Source organism: Aquarana catesbeiana, linkage group LG07 (assembly GCF_042186555.1).
Source record: "Aquarana catesbeiana isolate 2022-GZ linkage group LG07, ASM4218655v1, whole genome shotgun sequence".
NCBI classification, from domain to species: Eukaryota; Metazoa; Chordata; class Amphibia; order Anura; family Ranidae; genus Aquarana; species Aquarana catesbeiana.
Window position 1 is genome coordinate 37521305 of NC_133330.1, and position 14532 is coordinate 37535836.

Consider the following 14532-nt stretch of genomic DNA (forward strand, 5'->3'; position numbering starts at 1 on the left):
GATTCAACTGTACTTCTGTCTCGGTCTGATTTCATGGTTTCTGACAAAAACAGTGTGGCCTGGCAAGAGGGATCACCACCGGGCAGAAGGAGGTCTTGGTCCCCCTATATACAGGGGAAACGCGTCGGGCTAATTTGGATGCACTTATTCTCATGCAGACGCCCCTACTCAATACATTATTTAGAGTTCACCATCTATCATGTAATTTTAAGTGTTTTTACTACATCCAGGATTCGTTCCATACCACACAGTGGTTGGCTGGTTGCTTCTAATGTTTGTTTCTACATATGGTCTGTAATATGTGATTGACAATTGTATTCATTGCTGCATGTATCATGTCATTTTGCCATGTTCCTTGTTTCACCAATAAAAACATGTTTTTGATATCCATTCATCCTCTAGCCATGTGTACTTACCTCATTTAAAGTCCCAAAAAAAAAACCTTTCTTTTCAAAGTACTGAACTGTTCTCTGGCTCTGAGTGTGGAAATTCGGTGTGCCTGGCTGTGCAGGGTGGGGGATCCTATTCTTCTTGAGGCTCCTGAGTGTGTGCACTACAATTACATTGTTGCTTCTGGGGAAATCCAGACAACAAAACATTAAATTTTGCCATTTCCCTTGCATTGGGGAGGGGGGCTCCTACTAACAGGGTGTCTTCTAATTTTAATTTTTCCTGTGACCCCAATGGCCAGGTGGCCCAGTCGGGAGAATGATCTTAATGGAGCTCCACCCTGTTACATCAGTATTATGCATGACTGAATGCATTAGGTTTGGTTAAAGTATACTGTATGTGAACCCTCACCTTGTAAAACAACCTAATCAGTTTATAATAGAAATGAAAGGAAAAACATTTGTGTATACATATCAAAACATTATAATTTTATTTTTTTACCCCTATTTATAAGTGATCACAAACTCTCAGTTCTCAGCTGCATATGGTGCTCGGGCAGGAGAAACGGAAGCACAGTGGTCTGCCCGGTAAATGACTGTACAGAGGGGGCAAGTCAGCACAAGTCTGATCATTAGCACAGCTAGAGAACTGACCATGCCATGCTCTCCTGGTTGGTGTGGTCAGCTTTTCATAGGAAAGTAGAGGGACTGACAGGAACACCATATGAAGGAAGCAATACAAAGAGAACAGGATATTTTTTTTATAAATGTAAATGCTACAGCAGGCCCATATCAAGAATATGCAATGTTGGGTTTACATATTCTTTAATATATTAGCTGCCAGTCCAGCGTACATCAGCTCAATGCAACCAATGTTCTGAATGGATGAAGGATTGGTCTGTATAGGTGAGGTGCTTTGCCCATCTATTTTGCCCTTTACACTAGCTTACTAATGAAACCTTCCTGATGGTGCCATGTGTCAGAAGAACTCAGAAAAGAGGAACCAGCCAAATGATGTAATTATCTGCCAAATGCTCCAATCGATAGTATATCGGTCTAGACCTGTTCTACTGCAGCCAGAGACCAAGGCCCTCACTCATAGGTGTGAGTTTATATTATATTATATTAGGGTGTGCACCCCAAAGCTCAAACACATATGCGTATATATATTTCTATACATACATACACAGACACACACTTATGGCAGAGCTGGCACAGTGAAAGAAGTATGCTAGCACTTCATTAATGGCAGAACTGGGCAGAGGGAGATATTTCCCATCTCCCCGCTGGCACATAGTGTGATAATGCTAATGCACACAGGGTTTTTAGGGTGTGCCCTGGCATACCTGGCACACCCCCTGCGCACGCCTATGCCCTCACTGCTTCACTACAAGAACAATTCTTTTTTTTTTAGATTGATTTTTGGTTGTATTTGTGGTCTTATATTTTTTTAAAACGCTGCCATTTACTTTATGCTATAAATGCATCCTACGCTTACAGCATACACTGCAATCTGCAGAAATAAGTTCCTGAAACTATATTCCATTCACAGGTTCATTGCCAATTTGGAATAATTGCTCTCACCTTTTTTTAAATATAGCAGCTTACATTTTATGGCATTTGTGAGTTTCTAAACTTATATCATGCTTTAGAAGAATGTAATCCAAATCTCAGCATGTTGCAAGAGGCAATTACAAGCATCCACAAGGTCTGAGCAAAGCCCGGATATTGCCGAGTGCTACCAAAAAAGACCTTGAAAAAAAAAAAACTTCCTCTTTGAGAATTACATTTAGCAAAAAGCACAAAATTAAAATTACTATTTAAATTGTGTGACACTATATGTAGGATATTCCATTATTAATTTATGATCTTTTTCTTGCTGTCTAGCCCCCCCCCCCCCCCTCAATCTCATCTCTTTGTAAGTCTCTCTTTCTTTCTATTGAACTTTCTTCCTCTCTCAGTCTTTAATATGCCCCCCTCCTTCCTCCTTTATAGATTTTTTTTTTAACAAAAACAAATAAAATTATTTTTTTTTCATTATTAATTAATTAAATGAATGGTGTGATCTTATATACAGTATATATACAGACAGGTCCATAAATATTTGGACATCGACACAATTCTAATCTTTTTGGCTCTATATACCACCACAATGGATTTGAAATGAAACGAACAAGATGTGCTTTAACTGCAGACTTTCAGCTTTAATTTGAGGGTATTTACATCCAAATCAGGTGAACGGTGTAGGAATTACAACAGTTTGTATAAGTGCCTCCCACTTTTTAAGGGACCAAAAGTAATGGGACAGATTAACAATCATCCATCAAACTTTCACTTTTTAATACTTGGTTGCAAATCCTTTGCAGTCAATTACAGCCTGAAGTCTGGAACACATAGACATCACCAGACGCTGGGTTTCATCCCAGATGATGCTCTGCCAGGCCTCTACTGCAACTGTCTTCAGTTCCTGCTTGTTCTTGGGGCATTTTCCCTTCAGTTTTGTCTTCGGCAAGTGAAATGCATGCTCAATCGGATTCAAGTCAGGTGATTGACTTGGCCATTGCATAACATTTCACTTCTTTCCCTTAAAAAACTCTTTGGTTGCTTTCGCAGTATGCTTCGGGTCATTGTCCATCTGCACTGTGAAGCGCCGTCCAATGAGTTCTGAAACATTTTGCTGAATATGAGCAGATAATATTGCCCGAAACACTTCAGAATTCATCCTGCTGCTTTTGTCATTAGTCACATCATCAATAAATACAAGAGAACCAGTTCCATTGGCAGCCATACATGCCCACGCCATGACACTACCACCACCATGCTTCACTGATGAGGTGGTATCCTTTGGATCATGAGCAGTTCCTTTCCTTCTCCATACTCTTCTCTTCCCATCACTCTGGTACAAGTTGATCTTGGTCTCATCTGTCCATAGGATGTTGTTCCAGAACTGTGAAGACTTTTTTATATGTTGTTTGGCAAACTCTAATCTGGCCTTCCTGTTTTTGAGGCTCACCAATGGTTTACATCTTGTGGTGAACCCTCTGTATTCACTCTGGTGAAGTCTTCTCTTGATTGTTGACTTTGACACACCTACCTCCTGGAGAGTGTTCTTGATCTGGCTAACTGTTGTGAAGGGTGTTTTCTTCACCAGGGAAAGAATTCTTCGGTCATCCACCACAGTTGTTTTCTGTGGTCTTCCAGGTCTTTTGGTGTTGCTGAGCTCACCGTTGCGTTCTTTCTTTTTAAGGATGTTCCAAACAGTTGATTTGGCCACACCTAATGTTTTTGCTATATCTCTGATGGGTTTGTTTTGTTTTCTCTGCCTAATGATGGCTTGCTTCACTGATAGTGACAGCTCTTTGGCTCTCATATTGAGAGGTGACAGCAACAGATTCCAAATGCAAATAGCACACTTGAAATGAACTCTGGAGCTTTTATCTGCTCCTTGTAAATGGGGTAATGAGGGTATAACACACACCTGGCCATGGAAAAGCTGAGCAACCAATTGTCCCATTACTTTTGGTCCCTTAAAAAGTGGGAGGCACATATACAAACTGTTATAATTCCTACACCGTTCACCTTATTTGGATGTAAATACCCTCAAATTAAAGCTGAAAGTCTGCAGTTAAAGCACATCTTGTTTGTTTCATTTCAAATCCATTGTGGTGGTGTATAGAGCCAAAAAGATTAGAATTGTGTCGATGTCCCAATATTTATGGACCTGACTGTATATAGGATATCCCACTGGTAATAAATCCTCTATTGCTTCCTCTCTCTCCTCACCCCCTCTGTGTCCTCTTATCATTAGTCTGTCACCCTTTGTCTCACTTTCTGTTGTCCTTAATTTCTCTCTCCCATGCTAGCACTCTATTCTCCTTTTTCAGTCTTTATTATGCCAACAACCCCAATCCCTCCTTTTCCATCTCTTTCTCCTTCTTCTCTCCTGCTATGGACTGGCCCATGGGGGCCAACCAAGTGCTCCAGGCCACTAGTGTCCAACCAAGTGTCCAACCAAGTGCTCTAGGCCACTAGTGTCCAACCAAGTGTCCAACCAAGTGTTCCAGGTCTCAGGCCTAAAGTTCGTTGAAAGAGTTATAGTTCCAACTGCTCCTATCACCTGCAACCTCTAATGTTGATCAGAAGTGTATTAGAACCTTCAAGTCTGATACTACATGCAAAGCAGCAGACAGATAGACTGGATAATAAATATTCAATCTATCAAGAAACCAAAGTATTTAGTTCCCTATGTCTGGGAAGGTTCTAATTTATCCAGGTCATGGAATATCTAGTAGTAGTCACATTCAAATTGACTTGTTATGTAATGTTCAAAACATTTGCCTTGTCCAAGCCACTTCTTCAGTTCCAATGAGTGACAGGAGAATACTCCAGCATTTTAATCCAAACAGGTAGCGCCAACACCACGAACCAAGGACAGGATGGGAGTTGTTAAAAATGTGGAATTACCATGTTCTAGCTTTATAATCCCATTCTGGGTATCGGGAGGCTTCATAAATGTTAATCCCTTGATTTATATGGCTGTAGGTATGTTATATTTATATGGCTGTTGTCAAAACGCTGAGGTAGAGAAGTTTAAAGTGATTGTAAAGTCTAATTTTTTTTTTCTATAAAAATAACAAACATGTTATACTTACCTGCTCTGTTGCAGTAGATTTGCACAGAGCAGCCCAGATCCTCTTTTTCTCGGGTCCCTCTTCTGTGCTCCTGGCCCCTCCCTCCTGTTCGGTGCCCCACAGCAAGCAGCTTGCTGTGGGGGTACCTGAGTCGAGTCACAGCTCCGTGTCCATTCAGACACGGAGCCCCGACCCCCCCCCCACATTTTCTCTCTCCTGATTGGCTAGCTGACTTTGATTGACAGCAGCAGGAGCCAATGGTGCAGCTGCTGTGTCTCAGCCAATCAGGAGGGAGAATCTCAGATGGCTGAGACACTCATGGACATCGCTGGACACAGAGGGACCTCAGGTAAGTATTAGAGGGGCTGAGGGGGGCTGATGCACACAGAAGGCTTTTTATCTTAATACATAGAATGCATTAAAATAAAAAAAAAACTTCTGCCTTTACAATCCCTTTAAAATGGCATTATATGTGGATGACACTCATTTGAACCAAAGCAGTGGCTTAAACAAGCATCTTCAACATTACAGAAGAAGTCCAGTTGAATGTGAACAACTACTATAAAATTTAGCACGACCTAGATAAACGAGAACCTTCACAGACCTAGGGAACCGAAAGGGACATCGGTGGAAGCACAAAAATGGATCAAACAGAGAAGAGCTTGTGAGAACAGAGAAGGAATTCTTATGCCGTGTACACACGGGCGGACTTTTCGACGGGACTGATCCGACGGGACGATTCCGTCGGACAATCCACCCATGTGTGGGCTTCATCAGACCTGCAGCAGACTTTTTCTGTCGAAAATCAGACGGACTTTAGATTTGGAACATGTTTCAAATCTCTCCGACAGACTCGAGTCCAGTCGAAAAATCCGCTTGTCCGTATGCTAGTCCGATGGACGAAAACCGACACTAGGGCAGCTATTGGCTACTGGCTATCAACTTCCTTATTTTAGTCCGGTTGTATGTCATCACGTACAAATCCGTCGGACTTTGGTGTGATCGTGTGTAGGCAAGTCCGTTCGTTCGAAAGTCCGTCAAAAGTCCGTCGAAAGTCCTTCGGAAAGACCGTCGGACCTTTGATGCCGAAAAGTCAGCCCGTGTGTACATGGCATTAGGGTTCTCAAGGGTGCTTTAGGTGTTTTAGGATTCTAGCAATGATCCCTTCCTCATTTACATGCTCCAGATACCCTCTCCTCCTCCCTTTACCATACTATTTTTATTTCTCAGTCCATCTTTCTCTTTCTATCTTTTGTTTCTTTCCATATGAGCAAATCTAAGCAAATTCACTTCACACTTGAATTCTCTAGGGAAATGTATCATGATCATTTCACCTGCTGGCTTGCAATCTTCAGCAGCTTCTACAGTATGTCACAGAATGCCTCAAAAGCCTCCTGGGGGAACGCCTTTCTGGAGACCACTGCGATGGAGGGGACCTAGATGAAAGTTCAGGATGGCAGATACAAGAGTGAATCATATTTAATTCCATATATTTTACTCTCTCTCTCTTCCCATCATTTTTGTTTCTGTCTCCATCATACATTCTCAACTTCTCTTTCACATTCACCAGCCTTCTTTCTTCCAAAATTTGAAGTCCAAATATCTTTTTTAAGAAGACTACTAAAACTGAATAATGTAGAATTGGAAAAAATCTGAAAAGTAAATTTTGGAAAAAGAAAAGTTTATTATTTAATAACTCCTTTGATCTCTGTAAAGCTGGATAGTCAGGTCCAGTGAGGCTGAGTCTGCTAGAGCATCACAGACAGATGGTATTGCGAGACTGAAGTGTATTATATCAAGTATAAAAATATAGCATAGAACTGGTATTGATAGAAAAAGTATAACAATGAGCATATGGATATGTTATTTTAATAACTGCCAGGAAAATGTTCTCTAAAGATGTCTTCCAGCCCCCTGTTGTGTTTTATTAAAAGTTACTTTATGTAAAAGTGTTTTTATATAACATTGATGGAAAAAAGGTTCCTCCAGAGGTTGCTAGAGGTTCCTCATAATGAGCAACTTCTGCCTATCGGTTAAGTTGCCACTGACACCAATGATCTTCTTAGCCATCTGTAAGGAAGGCATTGTTCCCACTGTTTACACACATAAGGAAAATTCTTCCCACTGACTACCAAGGTTATTCCTTCTCCCGGTGGCCACTTATCTAAAAGGGCCTTTTTCAACTGACCACCAATCTAAATGACATGTTACTCACCGCCAATGTAAATGGGCACTTCGTGGACCACATATGTAAGGGGGCACTTTCTACTGACTACCAATGTAAGGGGGCATTTTCCAATGACTACTAATATAAGAGGTCACTTTTCCAATAATCACCAATGTAAGGTCGGTGCGCCCTCCTTTTTTCTTTATAGGATATAATAATTAATAGCAGGGACTCCCTGAGACCTGAAAATTATTTAGAGGGTTTCTTCCTGTTAAAAAGGTCAAGAAAGACTGATATAGACAGTCATAGTAAAAATTCACCATTTCAAGCTGATTTGGTAGCATACCTTGGAGATCCTTAGCTAAATTCCTATCAGCTGTGCAGTTAGATGCTGGCATCAGCGGAATTTTTAGTCAAAGTGAATGAAGACTCGATTGATGTTGCCTTCAATGCAGATAGAGCTGCAGACAGCCATGTGAACTTATGAGGGATTTAGTTCACATGACTTGGAACCCTGGCCGCAACGGAGTCTCATTTACACACCAGAAAGGGATGTTTTTGCTGAATTCCCATAATGCTTGCCACCGTCCCTAATTTTATCCTAATCATTTAAAATGGACTTAAAATGTAAACTCTAATGATGAACTTCTTCTGTGCTCTTCCTTTAATCTGTTAAATATATGTTAAGTTTTTTTTTGCTATATTTGTTTAATAAGTGCAAAAAACACTTGTTGATGTTGCCGGAAATCTAGTGAGCTGATGTCTTCCTGTGCTCTCTACCTGTGCACAAGTAGGGTTTATGGAGAAGAGGAGGGATGGGGAGATGAGGAGATGGGGAGGGAAATGAGGAGGGGGAGGAGATAAGGAGAGGTCTGTTTTGCTTGCATTACATCATAAAGTAGGCAGGGCTGACACCACTTGTTTAGGAATTCAGAGCTGTGTTGTCATGTCAAAAAAGGAAGGTAGAAGGACACAATATGTTTGGCACATCAGCAGTTATTTTTCTGTACCTGCACCATATTTAAAGAAATAAAATACAGAGAAATGGGAAAGTAATACAAAGATGTCCAAAAGTTTTTGGTTTGACGTGTGATTTAAACTTTGACTTTTAAATGCTAAATGTATGTGTAACTAAAAGCTCTAATCCTTAGTTAAACTCAGAAATATGTCTTTTTTTAAACCTATCATTCCAGCCCTCTTATTCAAATTTGTAAATCTATTACACCTTAGATACAAACAAAAGTATTTGTGGGCAGCTTTTCCAACTTGCCACACTACATACCGCCAAAAGCCTATAATCTCATGTCAAATGTGTTGTGCCTGGCCATACCGATGTAGACAGGTGCAGTAGTTCTCCCAATCTGTAGGTGGCACTGTGCAATTGGTACAGGTGGAGAGGAGTCTATGAAGGGAATTGTCTGATCGGAGATCTTAGGTGGCCATCTTGACAAGGGACCTTATAATTAGGATCTCCATTTGGGCGCACCTGGAGTGAGTGGCAAATCAGTGACAGGTAACCACTGGTTAGGGAAAGTTCCTGGCAAGTAGGGTCAGAAGTGTCCATGTAGGCAGGTGCAGTCTATATTCTCCACTGTAGGTGGCACTTGTCCACTGCGGCATTGAAGTTGGAGAGGAAGTCAAGAGGAACATGGTTATTCTATGGTTTCCTGGGTCAATGGGGAAGCTATCCGATTGGATGCTGCCATCCCATGTGACTCTGGCAGCCATCTTGGGTCAGGGAGAGCCTATTTAAGGCCCTGGTTCCCAGGCTTTGTGCACATTTTGTTTGTGGGTAGTGTACGGACAGGTCACTCGTCTGGTAGGGACAGTGATTAGCAGTAAGAAGAGGTTCCAGAGGAGTAGGGAAAGGATAGGGATACGACATCCTTCCTGGACACCTCCCCTTTGGGTACAGGCTGCAGACCTGTTCTGCTACACATTGCTGTTACATTCTGAGTTACATTCGGACGCCTTGTTGTGAATTATTGAACTTTGACATTTTTCTCTGCAACCAGAATAGGAACATGAGGTTCTCCCTGGCAGAAATACAGTAAAGTAACCATCACCCCTCCACTAGAAACTGTCTTCCAGTTATACAGCCCAGAGCCTGCAACACTATGCAAACACAAATTCTTGTATTGCTTTATATCAGTGCCTGTCAAATTGTCATTATTTTATATTGCTAACCTGTATATCATAGTACAAAGAAATTCAGAGAAAAAAAGAAATGTGAAATATCTCCCTGATTGGTTATCCTGGGCCTATGGCCCATCTATACAGATGGCTTGATACCAAAAGTGCCCATAGCAACATAGCAAAACTGCCTGCTAAATCCATTATTTTTTTTAAAGCTGGGCATGGTACAAATGCAAGAAATAGACTATGGGTTTTAGAGATAAAAAGTAATAGGAATTGAAGGATTTTACTTACAACTACAGTTACCCTTTAAGTCTTCTTAAGCCTGATAAGACATAACAATAGACTACACAGCAAACGCTATATGAATGTGAAATATCTATTTTTGTGCAGCTTCGAAATCTTTTTTAAGTATAAATAATGTGAGTGAATGTCTCCAAGAGTTTCTATTTAAAGTAACTTTTTTCTGTAGTGTGGCTGGTCCTTTAAATTAGCTAGAGCCATCCAACAAAGACTAATGGGCCCAGAATTTGCTTTTTTGCCCCGAAGCTTACAATTGTCTACCTCTCGTACCTGTGGTTAACGTGTGACCTCCAGTTGTAGAACACAGTGCAGTGTCATTAAATGTTTACACATGTTGAGACATGGTGTAACAAATGATCATCTGTTTGTTACCTCAACTGTTGCTGTCCTGGTGGATCCGCTAATTAAGAAATGACAGAATTGGGGCACCTGAACTCTGCAGGGAGGCGTCGATGAGACAGATTTCAGCAAGAGGAAAACTCAAACTGTTTTTGTAATTGGGGCATCGAGGCTGCTCCGGTTTTGCAGAATATGGAGGTGCCTGAGAAATCTGACAAGTTGAATCCACTATTTCCTTACTGGCACTGGTTTTGATTAAAAAAGAAAAGAACAAGTACCCAAAAAGAAGGCCTGCTTTTACATTTCTAGAAATAGACGAAGATCTGTTTATATCGAACATATGGTAGAAGCAGAGATGGTGTTATGTTGTCTTGTTTTGATGTAGAAAGAATAATGAAAAAAAAAAAAAACTTATAAAGAGAAACTCCAGGCAAAAGAGAGAAAAATCAATCAATTAGTTGCTTATGCTATCGAAGAAACATTGCAACGGTAATCAGTATGCCTTTGAAGGTGAATTATTGTTGTCTACCAAAATCTTTAAGTGACACTAAACTCTGTTTTTTTTTTTAATCCATTCAAGTATGTATTCTTGTGAATCCAAAAGGTTGCACTAATAACAAATAACATAAAATCAAGCATGCAAATCTTAGTATACAAGTAATAGGAATAATATTTGGTGGTATTTTAACGGTGCCATAAACGTAGTCAGTAAACCTTTCATAACATAAAACTTCATTATTTATTCATACATGATTAAAATTGAACAAGTTAAAATCCAATAGACATTTGTTGCATGATCATTGGTATATTCAGATGGACAGTAATATTGTGGTACATATTCCCAACATGTTTTGAGGCCTAGGGCTTCTTCAGGGGATTTAAGATCACTATTGACATGAAAGCAAATGTGATCGTTACTTGTCAGCAACAGGGCCGTCTACGCAGTACAGAGATAAGGATATGTGTGGTCAAAGGAGATATACCAACAAAATGTATGTTTCTAAGAGTTTACCAGGGGGTGCCTAATTTCAGGACCAAGACTCATGCTCCAAACACCTGAGTATCCCACCACCTTAGATATAAAGGACTCTTACCGGAGCAAGTATGTATTCGTAACTGAAAAAAAAAGTTCCTACTTTTGATCTCAGCCTTTTTTTTTTTTTTTTTGGTGCTGTTGTGGCTACGTTCACTCTCCATGGTCCCATTGTATGTAGGAACATAGCCACCCTCTTTTGCAGGCTCCAGAGATGGACTATGCACTATGGGATTTGTAGTGTGCATAGAGCAGTTCGCATGACCGCAACAAACTTGCACTGCTTATTCCAAAAAAATGGAAGTGAGAGCAAAATGAGAGGTTTGGAAGCTCATAGAGGGCGTTAAAAGGTGGAAGAAAAACACAGTATGAATCAATTTAATGGAAAATTGATTACGGGGTCATTAAATAGTGGATGTGTATGCATTATTTTTGAAGAATAAGGGTGGCCCATGTCTCCTATCAGACTCCAGCAGAACCTTTGGCATTTTGACACTTGGAGAAGTGTTGGATGCTTTTGTCCCCCGCCGTGCCATGTGGTTCTTGCCCTGGCCCCTACAGAACACATCCGTTTTGTAGAGGTTGGAGGATGGAACTATAACATGCGTTGTGGATTACAAGCATATTGCACACCCAGAACTGCTAATTGCTGAAGAATCTAACAGAGACTGTAGAACATTATTGGATTAAAGATAGGAAACATTGGTCTCTATAAAGGTAAGTATAATTCCACCTACACCAAGTAAACTGTGTGAATATTCACTTCAACTACTATGTGCAAGTGAAATGATAAACAGGAATTGGTCTGATGATCACATGATTGGATAATTAAAGTGTATTTTGGCTCATTGTATTGAATGAAGAGTGTGTTTGGTTTCTGGACCATGGACAGCAGTGGGGGCCCATCCATAAGGGACGCATGGATTTCAACAGGGTTTTTTTTTTTTTTTTTGAAGCACATGATAAGAGCCAGAGGCTCTAATTGACTTTAAAAAAGTTGAGCCCACCCAGTTGTGTGACATTAATGAATTATTATTCGCTAATGTCTTTCTGTTTCTCCTTCCAGTCAATCAGGAAGCAGGTCCTGAAACCCGATTGGATGGTATTCCTTAGACCCCATTGGCCGGGAGTCCGAAGACCCCATTGGCCGGGAGGAGAAGCAGCGACCGCAGGGACCCAAAGGAGATGGAGGGGGAAAGCAGCAGCCACGACCTGGTTAGTGTAAGTGCGAGTGAGTGAGTGAGCTGGCGACCGGGGAGGGGGGGTTGGTGTGAGGTGGCAGGGTGGAGCGAACGGGGGGGTAGATGTCTCAGGTTTGTTTGACGCCCCCCCCGACCGATGGAGCACCAGCCGCCACTGATGAACAGTATGTTTTGAAGGTCACAACAGAACAGTGTGATTTAGGATATAGAAACAGTAAATTAGAAAGATGTAGTTGGGAGGCACTGAATCCAAAATCAAGTTCAAAATTTAGTTCTTTGGTGTGACATTCATATAATGGAGTGTAGGGACCCTGGCTAGGCTACTGTCTAACATGATAGTATAAATTGCTAACACTAAAACCTCATAAACTCCCTAAAGAGGTTGCAACAACGAAACACATTGGGGCAGAGTTGCGTAAAGGTCATCAGCAGGCTGAGCAGTGGAGCCAGAACCGAAAAACAACAAGCGCTATATCAGGGTGCTGGGGGACAGCACGAGGCAATGTGAGTTTACGTGATTTTAGTGTTTTATTTAAATAAAATTATTTAATGCTATAGAACCCTTTAATTGTTGTTTTCAGTGGCATGCACGAATGAGTGACATAAAGAGCTGGAGGAGAGGAGTTTTTAAGGTGACTGGACCAGAGAAATTTAAGGAGTGGTGGGTAACCCCAGCAGACTTGGAGTGGAGGAGTGGAGGAAACCCCCAATTGATTTATGAGAGCAAGTTGACCCAGGATTGAGTGGGTCATTTAGTCTGAAGAGGTTATTCACGTGGTAACAGAGACAAAACGAGTAGAGAAATTAAAACTGCACCATATTTTTAATGTGAATTACAGCACTGGATCTAGATACTTGTTATGTAAGAAGCACAAAGCACTTTGTTGAAATATTTATAACACGCATGTTGTTTGGAATTGCACTGTATGAACTAGATAGATTAATTTGTTATTTTGTGTACAGAGACTTTAACATAAGTCATTTGTGTACATATTAATTGATTATTGGGCACTGCCACTGAGCACTTGATGCATAATCAGGTGGACTCAAACATGGTCTACTTGCTTGATCCTATCTAACATGAGGCCTCAAAGATATCTTAGGTGAACAATGGAAGGTGTAGGGAAATCGCCATGATAAATGTGTAAGTCTAAGTGTATTTTTTGATCACAGAAGTCCAGTTTAGGCTTCTGTGACGAATCAAAAACATTTGGACTCTTACACATTTAGCGTTGTGCTTTTTATCGCCAATGGTTGGTGGTCTAATACTTGTGTTCAGTTTCAGAACCCTGGTCAGCATATTTTAAAAATCAGAACCAGGGATATAACCATGGGCAGGATGTTTTCAGATTCAGAACCACGGACAGAGGGTATGAGTTTCAGGTCAATGAACAATGGCTTCAGGACCGTGGACAGAGTATTCAGTTCCAGCACCATAGGCAACATGTTCAGAACTTACAAACATGAACAGAGAATACTGGGTTTCAGAATAGTTTGAGAAAGTAAAATATGGAACGTATAGCCTGATTTTGTAAATAGCCATACATCCCTTCGGATGCAAAGGACCAGAAGATGCCAGTTCTTTATTGAGATTTCCCCCTCTTCCTGTACTAAGGACCACACAGGAAACCTGAAGAGCTCTCCACAAAGGGGGCACAACAATAAAAACTGGGCACAGGTTGCAACTCTTCCAGACTCTATCGTAAACTCATTGTTTGCCAAAGTACCATTTTAAAGCTCAGTTCCAGTTTGGGCAAAATCCTAACAACCTCAAATATGGATCCCTCAGTAGCCTCAGTAGCTTTCAAAAATAAAAAAGCAGCTCCAGCTGATATATCACCCTATTCCTGATGCTATCTCCCCACATGCTTACTGATCCAGCCATGCAATGCCACTCTTCTTTTGCTTTTGAATGATGCTCTTACTTACCTTCAGTAGGATGTGTCCCTTGTGTTGCTGTGGCCTCCTTTGGATGAAATCCCCCTTCTCCATGCTCCCCCCCCCCCCCAGCAAGGATCTATGAATGGAGGGGACAGAGCTATAAATTATCCACGTGTCCTCCATCCATAGATTCTCATTCATTCATGGAACAGCCCACTACTTTTAATAACCTCCCGTGACACTGGACGATTATGGAGGAATCAGAGGAGGAAGATTTTATCTAAAGGAGGCCACTGCAACACAGGGGACACATCATACTGAAGGCAAGTAACATCCCTTGTGCTGTATTTTATTTTATTTTTTAAATTTTTTTTCTGAACTAAACTTAGGCTTGTGTTCATAGGTCATGTTTTCATGCATATGACATGGAAACAAAGCTAAGCAACTAAGC